The 13,734-nt window shown below is 39.2% G+C and overlaps 1 protein-coding gene across 1 annotated transcript in view; it reads right to left on the bottom strand.

Moving 5' to 3' along the window:
* Positions 1-13,734, bottom strand: part of CDK14 (cyclin dependent kinase 14) — a 583,384-nt gene that overhangs the window by 364,713 nt on the left and 204,937 nt on the right. The gene's annotated exons all lie outside the window — the stretch shown is intronic.

Here is a 13,734-nt window from a genome sequence, read left to right as displayed (position 1 = left end):
TGCTAGTTTGAGCCAAGAAGGGCATAAACTGCAAATCCACCAAAACAACTTAATCAGCAAATATTTGACATATTGCCAGCAAAGGGCAGTTCAATCCTTGTGGCCATTTGATGCAAAGCTGTTACTGTCTATTTTTATTACTATTTTAAATTATTATTATTATTATTGGTATTATATCATCATCACCATATTATTATTATCACCACCATGTGTATTTCTTTACACTGTTAACAAACATAACTTCTTTTGTAGCACCTGACAATTCATAAACCCAGGAGAAGGTTACAGTAGTCCCAGAGGGCAAAACGGAAAAGTACAGTATTTCTCAACCCTTTTTAAAGATACTTTAAAGAAACTGATGCCCTGCTTTGCTGAGTACCTTGTCCAGGACTACTGAAAAGCTAACCAGTGGCAAGGGCTTGACACCAGTTCTTCTCACTCCACACCCACATCCTTTCCACGAAACCATGCTACCTTTTATTAGCTACTGTTCCACTGGGATTTAAAAGAGCAGAGGTAGAATTATTGAGAAGGTAGCTTCCCTCAGAGCAGTTGTTTCCAAAACAATTGAGGTACTATCCTCTACAAATACGTGTTCACTCTTAGGATGATGCAGACAGCTACAAGGGTTTTGGACACCTGTCCCACTCCCTCACTAACTGTGTGGCTCTGGGCAAGCTGCATCCCTTTTCCTGAAGCTTTGTTTTTTTCACCTATAAAATGGAGGTTATGGCAGTAGCTATACCTCACAGGGTAGTTGTGTGGATTCGATAACATATAAAGTAGGTAGTCAAGTGCCCAGCTCAGAGTCCGTGCAGAATTCCTAAAAGGGGAAGAGAATCACAGGGAAGGAACTCCAGGCTGCGCTGGCCCCAGTACAGTGAGAGAGACTGAACTGGGAGAAGAGGATAAGGAAACTGCTATTAATTCATATTGTACTAAAGCTCATCCACTAAGGAGCCACACAAACTCTGTGACTCTGAAACTCTGAAACTTTCTTTCAGAAAATTTCATCCCTTGAGCTCAAATACAATCTTTCTGGCAAACTCCTTCCATCTCATCACCCTCAGTATTAATTTTTTTGGCTGTGTCACCTACAAAAATAATCAAGGAATAAAACAGCCACTCTCTGATCCTCTACTATGAGGCTAGCATTCTGCTGGATTCTGCCAAGAATACTAAAGAAATGAAATACTACGTGCCACCTTCCAAAATAATACAGCATTGAAGACAAGAACAGCTCACACAAAGCTGCTGAAGAAATGTGATAAAATATACAATGAAGTACAGAATTGTACAGTACTAACTATAAGCAGGACTAATAGATTGGGTATGAAAGAACAGAAGACTTGGAGGAAGGGACATTGCAGGTGGGGGGACAACAGAAGCCAAGGCCTGAAGGCCTGAGGGTGACAGTGGGCAGTGGAGGTTGTGGGCAGGGATCTCAAGGAGGCTACAGAGCAGACTCTACACCGAGGATAATCCTTACGGCACTGGAGGGCAGGCAGGGGATGGTGAGAAACCGAGTTCAGCAATAGGTATGGTAGGGCCAGATAATGGACGGCCCTTCATAGTCAGGCAGAGACATTGACCCTGATGAAGCAGACAGGAGGGAAGCACTTCAGGTTCCTACACAGGGAAGGGCAATGTTGAATGTGGTTGGAGCGAACCCCGTAGGGCTCAGCTCACAGCCCTCCTCACTGTCAACACACCCATCTCTCAGCTACTGCTCCACCGCTGTGTACTTTAGTGGGAAGAGCCCTTGGCTGCAGGAACAGCCTCCCCCAGTTCATGCCTCCTCTCAGGGGGTGACTTGCTCAGAACCAGGCACTTGGGGAGGCAGAAAGGGAGAGAATAACACATGGTTACAGGGAAAAGGAGAGTCATACAGGAGAGGAAATCAGAGACTGTGAAATGAGTCACATCAGGCGCCTCTTGGTAGAGCTGAGAGTGTTGAAGGGTCTGGCCCTTTGCCTCCATTTGTGAGAGCTCTGAAGACCCATCCCAGCTCTGAAGCACTCTATAGGATCAGTTACACATTCATTGCAAGTGAACTTCTCTCTGTTCAACCTGCCTTCCTTACTTCCTTGCAGGTGAAAGTACCTGCACTTCCCATTAACCTGCATTCAGCCCTGCCGCTGAGCCTGTTTCCAGGGAACCTGACCTAAGACTGTGCTTAAAGAGGATGAATCCAACAGCAGAATGTAGAAGAAACTGAAAGGCTGGACCCATGAATCAGAGGAGCCCAGAATGAAAGTTATTTCAAGACCTTCACTACTTTATATCTGGATAGGAAAACAGTAAGGAAGATGGAAAAGTAGAGGATGAAAGTGGAAGTCATTTTGATGAAACTCTGCAAACATGGAGACCGATTACATATATGGAGAGAGAGGAGTCTAACGTAACATGACCCCAGCACAGATAAACGAATTTCTCTCAGTCAGTGAAAATAATGTTATGCCTGAACACAATGAGATAATTGGTCCTGGGGCATCCAAAACACTTTGGTTGAGTTGGGTTGAGTTGGAGAGAGTAGCAGCACATTCAATGAGTTATACTAGGTTGCCTGAATTTGGGGGCATGAATAGTCAAGGCTAGAGATGTGGTTTGGGAAATCGGCACAGAGAAGTGACAGCTGGTACCATAAGGGTCATGAACTCTCGTGAGGAAGTGAGGAGAGTCCAAACCATGGATTTCAGGATGCCCTCAGGAAGCACAAAGATAAGGCCTCTGCAGAGAAGAAAGGGGTCTTCAAGATGCCAGATTTAGCAGATAAAAATACAACAGAATGCCCAGTGAAATGCTGCAAGGGACACACAATTCTTCAGTGATAGCAGCAAACAGTGTCAAATAACAAAATAGTGTTAAAGATGACCAAGAATTTGAAAAGGTCATGAGTTTTTGCTAAGTGGAATTCACTCGTAACCTTTAAGGGAAAACATTCTAGTTTTTATTTGAAAAATCCTATAAAAGATTTGATTCCTGTGTTTGAACAACCGTGTGCGCTTTCTTAGCATTTTGATTTCTGGTTAAATTATTCTTTTACCAAAACTGCTTCCAAGGGGGGAATTTCACTGCTCCTCAAGAGAAAGGACAAATGTTCAGCATTAGAAATCCTCCTCTTCCAACTGAGAGAAGGTTAACATTCCTCAAAAATCTGGCAGCTCTCAAAAGGCTGGTTTTCTACATTAATATATGCATTTTAAATGACCATTTAAAACCTTTAAAAAATGTCTTCTCTCTCTTCTCTAAAAACTACAAGTTGCTTCGAGTGATTCCATGAACTCAGGGGACCCACAGCAATTAAAAGGAAGACAGTTCCCTACATGTTTATGTCTACGTCTTTTTTTAAAAAATCACACTCACCAGGGAAATGAAAAACATGAATTGCACTTATTAAACAACATGAGTTACCTAAAATAAGCTTTAATTCGGAGGGATGTTTCGATGTGTATTTTCATGTGCACGTATACAGAAAGGGTTGTAGTCTGGAAATATCAGCATTGAAGAAAGCTTCCTAGATATCCTATGGGCCACATATGCATAACAAATCATTTCAGTTACTTACTTGCAAGCAAAGAAAAATAAACATTCTTCATAAGAAAAGTCTATAGGTTTGAAAACCTTAGCTCTTGACTGTGATCTCAAATTTGCTTTTGCATTATAGCCCATCTCTGAAATACAAAAGGCCATGTACTGCCCTCCAATGACGCATAAAGCTTCCACTAACAACTCCATGCAAAGACCAAGGCAATATATCACCATACTTAAGGATTTGCCTAGATGCTTTATGAAGCCCAAAAGCAATACACGGGTTTATCAAATCACTGAAATATTTCTCTGGTCATATTTTTGCTCCAAGTACAGCAATATGTATAGTAACACAACAACAAATAAAGAAGTTGGGTAACAAATTATACGTCTATACACACACACACAAAAAAAAACTGTCCATTTGTTCTTTGTGGGTTTTAAGATTTTTCTTTACTCAGAACATTATAGATTGAAGAAGGTTTTACTTAAAGAAGGCAGGAACTTGTCAGCCGAGTATTTTCAATAATCTACTACTGAGGTAAAAATCTTCTGGAAACATAAGAAGTATCTGAAAGTATAGTTTTTCAAGCTGTAGTTAAGCTACCAGCGCTCTCTAATTCTGAAAACTTTCAAGCCTGCATTTGAAAACAAAATTGTATCATAAGCAGCTGTGTTTTCATGTTTTTCTATTTTCAGTTTGATTTAGCTCCCCTGATAGAGCAACATTTTAAAAATATTTTCTTTTGCACTAATTATTCCATGATGAGCAGTATCAATAAGTTCTGCAATATTAATCAACTTAAAATTAGCAGGATGTCTAGTATTTGGTTAATCTATGTTCCAACAGTTAATAGGTTATGGGTGAATCCTGCCAGGCAAATTTCGATTGTTTTCTAACACATTCATGATTCTGCTAGAGACGGCTGCATGTGTTAGGCTAAGAAAGGAAGTTTGGAGCATGAATTGGGTACTGATCTATGGCTCTGGGCCAGTCAAGTACAAATCACTTAAGGGTTAAGTCTTAATCTCTCCGATCCTGCCTCTAGGAAGTGGTACATCCTCATGTTAAGAGCTGTGCTGTAGGGTCAGATGCACATGCATTTGAATCCATCTGGTTATCAACTCTGTGGGTTTACAATCTGCTGGTTAGAATGGGTCGGTGGTGGAAGTTACTGGTTCCCTATAACACCATCAACCATCTGTAATATTCCAAATGTATTAATATAACAGGGACAGAGGGAAAGAACTACTCCAGATGCACATCAACCCTGGAAGTCCCAGGGAAAGTAGAAATGTTTAACTGTTTCCCACAGGCTTACAATTATTTTAATACATTTAAAGGCACTTGGAGGGGTTTCCCTGGTGGCGCAGTGCTTAAGAATCCACCTGCCAATGCAGGGGACGTGGGTTCGAGCCCTGGTCTGGGAAGATCCCATATGCCGCGGAGCAACTAAGCCTTTGTGCCACAACTACTGAGCCCGTGCGCCTGGAGCCCGTGGTCCACAACAGGAGAAGCCACCGCAGTGAGAGGCCCGCGCACCGCAATGAAGAGTGGCCCCCGCGTGCCACAACTATAGAAAGCTGGTGCACAGCAACGAAGACCCAACGCAACAACAAAAAATAAATAAATTTAAAAAAACAAGTTTAAAGGCACTTAGAAAGTCATGTAATAGACAACTGTTTATTAAATGCGTATTATGCATTTAGAATTTTTAAAATACTACCCAGGTCATCTTAAATAAACAAACCCAAAAATCTGCTGCTCATCATGGAAACTGCCTCAAATCTCCAGGAAAAAAAAAATGCCCCTCCAGAAAAATTAATCCTGGCCTTCAACAAGAAAATTTTATAATCGTAAGTACTTCTGTGAAACCAAGTTGTCATCATTAAAACTGACCGCTGCTGCTGGTTCCTGCCCATACTAGCCCTAAACTTCAGGACAGAAGGAAGAAGTATCAGCTCACAGACAACAGAACCACTGCCAATTTCTTGCTTATTATTTCCTTTAATTCTTTTTCTTGGGCCCTGTACAAATTGTTACCACTTTTAAAAAGTGCTATTATCAATTCAATTCTTGTGAGTATACTCAGGGACTTGACTGAGATGGCATGTATCCAAAAATACAAATGTCCTACACTAAAATTTCCTTTAACTTTCTACTTCTAAACTTTTCCCACAATAAACTGTATGGTACATTTTCTCCACATATGGTATTAATCTGCTTTTATAAAAATTAAAATAGGAATTATTTGATGGGTCTTCTGAAGAGTTCTACCACATTCCAAAATGTCAGAAGAAAATGAGAAATAGAGAAAAACCAAAATGATGTATCTTTTTGGCACTTCCCACTGAGATCAGTTATAATCTGTGGTGAGGGCTGCATTTTCAAGATGTGATTCACCGCCAGATCTCCGACCATCTTCTCTACAATGATGATTCAACATGACTTTCACTCAAGGCCTAGCTCTCCTGATCCTGGTAGTTCAAACTACCTACTGAACTCTCTAGGACGCAGTTTGTTCTTTTGTAAAATGAAGGAACCAGATGACATGGTCACTAAAATTCTTCTCAGCTCTAAAATCCTATGGTTTGGTGATTTCTAACTGGTATAAATGGCTATCACCTCAAGTTCAGCATATGTAACATCTATTCAACCCCTCTGACCATAAAACTGCTGCCACCTCTGGCTTCCTGTTTCTATAAATGGTTCTGTCAACCTCAAACTCACTCTAAGACACTCAAATTGTTCTTAGCTCCTTATTAATCCCCCTCAACTGGACACATTCTTCCTTTTCAGTATCTTGTTCTAGCTCCCCTTTCTCAGGCTTCATGGCATTCTCTTGCAGATCCCTGGGTCTCTTGGTTTTTTCCTCACCAATTATCCCAGATGCCCCAGCCACATTAATGATTCAGGGTCAACAATGAAACACATAGTAACAAATATTACAGTAACAACAACAAAAAGTTAAGAAAAAAAAAACCCAGAAGTTTCCAGAACAATATCCAAATTATCTTTTTAGTAGACTATCAAAGAACACAGGAACAGCTAGACTTTTCATAAGAAAACATTTAGGAACTACCTACACACCCCACTGTCAAGAGATTTACTTCCTCAATGGCTGTCAAACTGGTGATGGGATTGAGGTGGAGGGGAAGAAGTGATATTTACCTTAGTCAGCTACACTAGCGGGCATGCTTTCTCTGTTCATTTCTCCTTACATGAATCCTACCTATCTGCTATGGTCTAAATGTTTGTACCTCCTCCACCCCTAACAAATTCATATTTTGTAGTCCTAATCCCCAAAGCCGATAGTACTAGTAGGTGAGGCCTTTGGGAGGTGGTTAGGTCATGAGGGTGTTGTTGCCCTCATGAATGGGATTAATGTTCTTTAATTTTTTTTTTAATTTTTTGGCTGTGCCACACGGCACGCAGAATCTTAGTTCACCAAAGATCAAACTCGTGCCCCCTGCAGTGGAAGCCCAGAATCCTAACCACTGGACTGCCAGGGAATTGGGATTAATGTTCTTTAAAAAGAGCTTCCACAGAGCTCTCTAGCCAATTCCACCACATGCGGATACAGTGCAAAGTCTCGACCTGGAAGAGGGCCTTCACCCAACCATCCTGCCACCCTGATCTGGGACTTCCAGCCTCCAGAAATGTAAGCAATAAATTTCTGCTGTTTATGAGCTATGCAGGCTCTGTATTTTGTTATAGCGGCCCAAACCAACTACGACACTATAATTTAAGCTCAGCCCAAATCTCTTCCATGTCCACACCAGAGCTCTCTTTCTTTTTAATCCAGAAACCACTATGGTCCTTTTCATTACTGTTTAAATTCCATTCAAACACTAACTGGACTCTTGGTTAGTTCCATTTTGGTGGCAGCAGAGAAAGAGCTGGGACATGACTAGTCAATGCTGGCTTCATACCACAACCCTCAGAATACAAAGGCTCCAGAGGTTATCAATAGTTTACAACTGAACACAACTGAGCACATCATAAAGTATAATGCAGAAAGTGCTAAGAGATAAGTTTATAAAGGAGAAAACAACAACAACAAAAGCAGAGCAAGCAAAAAGAGCAGAAAAGGAAAAAGATTATTTCTGTGAAAGCCAAAAAAGTTTCAGGGAAAAGATAGGACTTAAATAAAGTCTTAGGGTTTCCCTGGTGGCACAGTGGTTGAGAGTCCGCCTGCCGATGCGGGGGACACGGCTTCGTGCCCCAGTCCGGGAAGATCCCACATGCCGCAGAGCGGCTGGGCCCGTGAGCCATGGCCGCTGAGCCTGTGCGTCCGGAGCCGTACCGCCAAAAAAAAAAAAAAAAAAGGTCTTAAAAGATGGTCAGAGCAGAGTTGGGGAGGGATCGGGAGGACTCAGGCTTGAAAAGGGTAAAGGACATTCCTTCCTCCAATATATAGCTGCTCTGGCTGCTTCTCCACTATGGAGTCATAAAAGTTCAACCTGTCGATCGCCATTTACAATCAGTTTCTTGGCTGCATAAATTATACAACGATTTTTTGCTTCTGTTGGGTTATTTTATCTCACTGAACAAATAGTGTGTTGTGATTAAAGCTATTTGTCAAAAACTGACAGCAATGACACATGGCTTCAAAGGTTCTTTAGCACAGCTCTATAGGCTGTCTCTTTCTTTCTTCCATGTGCTTAGGGCAGCTCAGTTCAGCACACAGAGACAGCTCCTATCCCTCACCCTCTGCCTTCCTGGAATAACGAAACATCCAACATCACTGATGTCAACACTGTTAACTAGAAGACAATTTCTGGCACGTGAGTAGGAGTAATTTTTTTTTTAAGTTCTGATGTAGAAGTGGCCCATGTTTCTTGTAATGACAGGACAGGCTGGGTAACACCAACAGAAGACCCTCAAAATCTTCCTTGTGACTGTCTGAACAACATCACTCAGGCACCACCTCTTCCATCATTAATTTAAAGGCTCTTTGACATATCAACAGTTTCCCTCTCACTCTTTCCCCTCTATAAACATTTATAATTAGATCCTATAATTCAACTGATAATGTATTTATCTTTCTCCACTAATCAATTTTAAGATCTTTGAGAATAGGAGGTGTCAGTTTTTATATTCAACAAAATAAGTTTTATTTCTGATAGTAAAAATAACAGAGTTTAGAGAAGTTGGGATAAAGAGGAATAAAGATTTTCTAGATTTAACAATTTAATGATTAACTTATTATTAATTAATAATTAAAGATTTAATCAACACTAGTGTTATATTAATTTTCTTCTATTTTTTAGCTAAGTGTATAAATATACATTTCAATAGAATTAGGAAAACATTTATTTGAGGTATAATATAAACCATAAAAGATACCCACTGTAAATATAAAATAAAATGACTTTTAGTAAATCTGTAGGGCTCTGTAGCCATTACCATATCTCAGATTTGTCCAGCCATAATCAAAATCCAGTACTGGAACAATTTTGTCTCACCAGACAGTGGTGACAGTTTGCAGTCAGTCCCCTCTTCCAAACCCAGCCCCAGGCAACCACTGATCTGCTGTCTTTATAGATTTGCCTTTTCTGGGAATTTTATGTATATACAACCAGGCTTATATAACTGAGCATAAATGTTTTCAAGGTTCAAACGTGTTTGGTTGGTTTTTTAAAAATATTTATTTATTTATTTTTATTTTTGGCCGCATCGGGTCTCAGTTTCGGCATGCAGGCTCTTTGTTGCGGTGCGCGGACTTCTCTCTAGTCGTGGCGTGGGCTCCAGAGTATGCAGGCTCAGTAGTTGCGGTGCACAGACTTAGTTGCCTCGCAGTATGTGGGATCTTAGTTTCCTGACCAGGGATGGAACCTGTGTCCCCTGCATTGGAAGGCGAAGTTTTAACCACTGGACCACCAGGGATGTCCCTCAAGGTTCAAACATGTTGAAGCATATTATCAGTAGGTAGCTCCTTTTTATTGCTATATGAATGTTTGACATTTTGTGTATCAGTTCAACAGTTGATGGACATTTAGGTTGTTTCTTGATTTTGCCTATTCTGCATAGTAACATTAGAAACATTCATGTGTACGTGTCTTTGTGTGGAAGTGTTTTTCTTTCTCCTGGATAGATTTCCGGGAGTAAAAATGCTGGGTCATATGGTAATTTAATATTCCACCTTTAAAAAAGCTGTCAAGGGCTTCCCTGGTGGCACAGTGGTTAAGAATCCGTCTGCCAATGCAGGGGACACGGGTTCGAGCCCTGGCCCGGGAAGATCCCACATGCTGCGAAGCAACTAAGCCCGTGAGCCACAACTATTGGGCCTGCACTCCAGAGCCTGTGAGCCACAACTACTGAAGCCCGCATGCCTAGAGCCGGTGCTCTGCAACAAGAGAAGCCACCACAATGAGAAGCCTGCTTGCCGCAACTAGAGAAAGCCCACTAGCAGCAATGAAGACCCAACGCAGCCAAAAATAAAATAAATTTATTTAAAAAATAAAAAGCTGTCAACATGTTTTCCAAAGTGAGTATACCACTTGATATTCCCACTAGCAATATATGAGGGTTCCAGTTACTCCACATTTTTGCAATATTTGGTATTATCTGTCTTTTCTATTACAGCCATTGGATTAGGTGTACAGTCACATCACACTGTGGTTTTAATTTTCATTTTGTTTATGACTAACAACTTTGAGCTTTATTTCATGGGCTAATCAGCCACTGGTATATCTTCTTTGGTGAAATATCTATTCAAATCATCCATTTAAAAAATTTGGGGGAGTTTTCTAATTATTGAGTTTTGGACCTCTTTATATATTTTATGTATTTTGGAGATAAATCTTTTATCAGATATATTATTTGGAAATATTTTCTCCCAATTTGTGGCTGATCTGAAAATGTCTTTAGCCTTCATTTTTGAAGGACAGTTTTGCTGGATACAGAATTTTTGGTTGACAGGCTTTTTGTCTTGTCTTTGAACATTTTAAATATGTCATTACATTGCTTTCTTGCCTCCACTGGTCTGGATGGGAGATTAGATCTTAAACGTATTTTTTTCTCCTGCACGTAATGAGTTGCTTTATTCCTGTTGCTTTCAAGATTTTCTTTTTGTCTTTGTCTTCCAACAGTTGGACAATGATGGGTCTAGGTATGGGTCTCTTTATGTTTCTCCTAATTTTGGTTCATTTATCTTCTTGGATAACAGATTAATCATATTTTTCAATAACTTTAGTAAGTTTGGGCAATTATTTCTTCAAATATGTTTTTGCTCCTTTCTCTATCCTCTCTTTCTGGTACTGTCAAATTCCTTTCTAATATACATGACCTATCAATTTTTTTTAATGAATATTAAAAAGTCTCCTTGGGCTTCCCTGGTGGCGCAGTGGTTGAGAATCTGCTTGCCAATGCAGGGGACACGGGTTCGAGTCCTGGTCCAGGAAGATCCCACATGCCGCAGAGCAACTAAACCCGTGGGCCACAACTACTGAGCCGTGGGCCACAACTACTGAAGCCCGCGTACCTAGAACCCACACTCTGCAACAGGAGAAGCCACTGTAATGAGAAGCCCGCACACCACAGGACGAGTAGCCCCTGCTCGTCACAACTAGAGGAAGCCCACGTGCAGCAACGAAGACTCGATGCAGCCAAAAATAAAATTTAAAAATAACAGATAAATAAATTTAAAAAAAAAAAGAAAAAAAAGTCTCCTTGTTTTCTGTCATCCTTTAAAGTTCCTTCAACATTCAGGAAATTTATCTTAAATTACAGCTCAAAGGTAAATAATACTAAATCCTGTCAGTGGTCATGAATTAATTACTGTTTAAAGTTTGCCATCTTTTGACTATTTCTAAGTCACTAGATAGAACATAGCTTAAGCAGCAAAACAGTATAACAGTTTCTCAAATACTGAGAAGTAACAAAGGTATACCAATGGATTGTATTTTTATAAAGCAACTGATAGTAGCTATGATAATTACTATCATGACAAGCAGTTGATATGTAGATTATGGATTCCCATCACTTTTTAAAAATTAGCCAAGAAATTTTGAAGGGAGGAAGGTATCACCTTTGAAACAAACTCTTCACTTAAAAGACCCCAGTTAAAACCCTAACTTAGCTGTTTCCTAGTAAACTGTGTAACACAGGATACTAGGCTTCAATTATCTCATCGGTAATATGGAGATACTAATATCTATATTTAACACAGGATTATTGTGGGAATTAAATGAGGTAGCATCTTTAAAATGTTATTAGCATGACAGGTACCAAAAAAGTCTATAAAGATTTTTAGCCAGTTATAAATGCCTTCAAATTAGAACTAGTTACATAGTTCTTCTAAATGTGTTTTAAATATAAATGTATCAGAGCTTAATTTATATTTCCAATAAAATACGTTTTCAAATATAAGTTGGAAACTGTATTTCCAAATAAAATAAGACATAATATAAAATTTTTTACAAATTTAAAGCAGACAAGAAATAAGTTATTTCATTAAAAAAACGTTATCCTTTAAAATTAAAAACATGAAAAAGAAAATACATGATTTTTATAGTTTTTAAAGTCACATGATCTGAGAGCTTGGAAATTTTTTGTTGATATCAATTGGCAGACACCCATCAAATTACTCAGACTTACAAAGAATAACAATTTTGGCAATTTACATAAGCTTACTTACAATCAAAGTCTAGACTCATAGATTTTTATCTTCCACTTAAAAAATTTTTGTCAATTGTTAAATGCTCTGAAGCAATTCATGTTAATTTTTTCAGTGACAGACATAAAGGGTTATTATTAGAAAGTTTAAAAGAAATATTCTAAGCACAGTAATGTGCATCACACTACATACAGCAGGTGTGGATGAGGAATACTGATGATACAATTATAGATCCTTTATCCAGGAGAAGATCCACGCTGGTACTATTATTTTAATCATGAAGATATAAGATCATATAGTCCAACCCCTCCATTTCCAAGAGAAAGAAACTAAAGACAAAATATGTTAAGTGACTTGCTCACCATCACATAGCTAGTTGCACAGTCTTCATCAAGACTCAGAATTTTGCTGTATGGTGCTTTCCCAACTTCACCTGTCTGCTTCTTAACAGCCGGAAAGTCTCTATATACAATTTTGATCGTACAGGTTTCTGTGTCAACAGTAATGCAGTATAGTAGAATAAAAAGTAAGGATTTGGAATTTATTCACTCATTCATTCACTTATTCATTCAACACATACTGAATGGCTAGCATGTGTCACTGTACTAGGTAGAAGACGCAAGCTGAACTCCATACCTACCACATAATTATTTGTGTGACTTTGGACAAAAATTTCTTTAGATCCCAGCTTCATAATTATTAACATGAAGATAGTAACATCAACCTTTCTCACAATGTTGAAAGATTGAATGAGATCATGTACTTGGAAGTGCCAAGTAAGGTCCCCAATTTACGTACAACTGGCCTATTATCTGTATTGCACACCATATGAACAATTGCCACATGAACGTCCAACCTCAAACTTAACATGTTGAGATTGAACTTACTATCTTTCCCTTCCTGTAACTGCTACCTTTCTTGTATCCTAAGACATTTCATCTACTTCCTTTCAAACCTTTCTTGTATCTCCTGACTCTTTATCAGTACCATCAAAAACCATGATGATATCATATAAAGATTTTAAGTTAAAATAGAAAAGCTGGCCTCAGCATGGCTACTTAATTTCTCTAAGCTCCCATCAAAGACAGAACAAGTTTCAAAGCACCTGAACCTGAATTAAGCCATTAAGCACTCTAGTTCTATAAGATAAAATTCAAAGTCCATCTTTGGACATAAAGCTGGTAAGATTAGGGTTGCTTACAAGTGTTTCTACTTTAGGTGGAAATTATGTGTTAACATCTGAATTCCCAGGAAAGGTTAGAAGTGGCAAGCAGCCACTTGAAAGCTACTTTACTATGCACAGTGCTTTCCTACTTTGAAATCTTCCTTCTATTGACGTTTTGTGAATGAGGAAACTGACCAAGCAGCAGAAAAAAGGCAAACTCAAATTAAAGTGCTTCCTCTCAATTAAACAAGCCATGCCACTCCCTCATCAATGTAAAAAATGTAAAAATGAATATATCCCAAGCATCTACCACCCTCATCCTAAATATTTCAAGTTCTACCACTAGGTACACAGAGGAGTTATTGTGCATGGATTTCTAGTATTAATAATAGCAAAAGAGAGTGAGCAACGGTGCTA

This window comes from Grampus griseus, assembly GCF_964374135.1.
Source record: "Grampus griseus genome assembly, chromosome: 9".
NCBI classification, from domain to species: domain Eukaryota; kingdom Metazoa; phylum Chordata; class Mammalia; order Artiodactyla; family Delphinidae; genus Grampus; species Grampus griseus.
Note: the sequence above shows the minus strand (reverse complement) of the source record. Positions and strands in the feature narration are given on the sequence as shown.